Below are 1,747 nucleotides of genomic sequence, written 5' to 3'. Positions count from 1 at the left end.
GGGGGTTACACGTAAAGGGAAGTAAGAACAAAGGGAAATAATGACAAAAGGAAATAATAAGTAAGGGAAATAATGAGAAAGGGAAATAATAAAAAAGGGAAATAATAAGTAAGGGAAATAATGCGAAAGGGAAATAATCAAAAAGGGAAATTATAACAAGGATATAATAACAAAGCGAAACAACAACCAAGAGAAATGATAAGAATAATAAGAAAAGGAACTAATAAGATCAAAAGTAATGATTCACTGCGAGGTGTGTGAATAACGCGCTCGTTCAGTAATCTTACGCTACAGGATATGGAGCTATCGACAAGTCGTAGATCGACATGACCTGTCACTGCGATCAAAGAACTTCGTTGTACAATCAATAAAGTCAATTGTGATTGTTGACGCCCAGTGAAACAGTGAGCAGGAGCTAATCAATGATGTTTGTGGCCGCTCGTGTGATTACGATCGCCTTATAGCGCTGTGTGGGCACAATAATGTCTAGAAAATCTATTTTGATGCGTAATTTCCGCCAGGGAATTAAGGACGATTAGGTAGAGCAATGTTTTAAGCAGTATTAATGCCAGTATATTATTATAGGGTGGTTGGCGGATGTTGTGGTGTGGTTTGCTCGTTCTATCTTGCCATACATCTATTGCCGTTGTCTCTGTAGTAACATCTCTAATTGCAGGCACGTTATTATGAGCAAATTATGTTGCAAGTGTCGTAAAACTTTTACTAAACCTATTTTTTTTTAAAAAGCTTTAAGTATCGCAGAGATGATCGATGTCCAGCTTTACTATCAAAACATTAGAAAAAGTTTCTTTCGGAATATAATATTTCAATGAAAATTCTCAGAACTAGCGACATAAAAAGTTCCAGTGTCCTAACGGAGTATACCATACAGATCAATTGATTGCTTTTAAGGACAAGTGAGCTAACCCACATTTCGGGGGTTCCAGAAATCTTGACCTACACCAAAGGTGGGCATTGCCCTACCTATAGGAGAAGTTTGGTTTCATTGGTGTGTATTTTTGTTTGGTTATAGAGAATACTCTCCTTGTCTTTGAAAGAAGCTGAACAACGGGCAAAAATATTTTACCTTCGATTTTCTTAAAACAGCATTTTTTCAGGATAGCCTCCCTGTACTTAAAAGCGACCAATTGATGTACCTGTACTTCCTTTATTGATTCGGGAGAAAAGGACGTGACGGTCACAAAAAGGGAAAAAAGAACGTCGGTGATAAGTTGGCCGTACTGTCGTTATGTACCTCTAATATACCTTTACTGCCACTGTAGTATGCTTTTTTACGCCTCTATCAATATAAATCCTCTTATTTGTGTTCACTAACAAGTCAGTGTCCGTTTCCGATAGCGACGGATGGATAGTCATGGATATTCAACTTCGGCGTATAATGTGTTCACACAATTAGGATTCAGAAACAGAGTCCCCCGTTCTGAAGTCGGTCGCATATAAATGGGGATCCCTGGATCAATAGTCACCCCCGATAAGACGAATTGAATATAAGCCATGGACATTCAGTTTCGACATAATGATGTTCACATAAAAAAACCCAAACAGAATGACCTGTTCTGAAGTAAATCGCATATTATGCATTGCAATTCTGAGTCTCTGAAGTAATGTTCAATCTTCGATAACATAGAGCGAACAGCTACGATTATCCAACTTTGGGGCATACTAATTTTCTAATTGGATCCAAACGTTGGTCCCCTCCCTCTCATGCCGATTGGCTTATCAACTG

Source organism: Aplysia californica, unplaced genomic scaffold, assembly GCF_000002075.1.
Source record: "Aplysia californica isolate F4 #8 unplaced genomic scaffold, AplCal3.0 scaffold00422, whole genome shotgun sequence".
Taxonomy (NCBI): Eukaryota; Metazoa; Mollusca; class Gastropoda; order Aplysiida; family Aplysiidae; genus Aplysia; species Aplysia californica.
Note: the sequence above shows the minus strand (reverse complement) of the source record.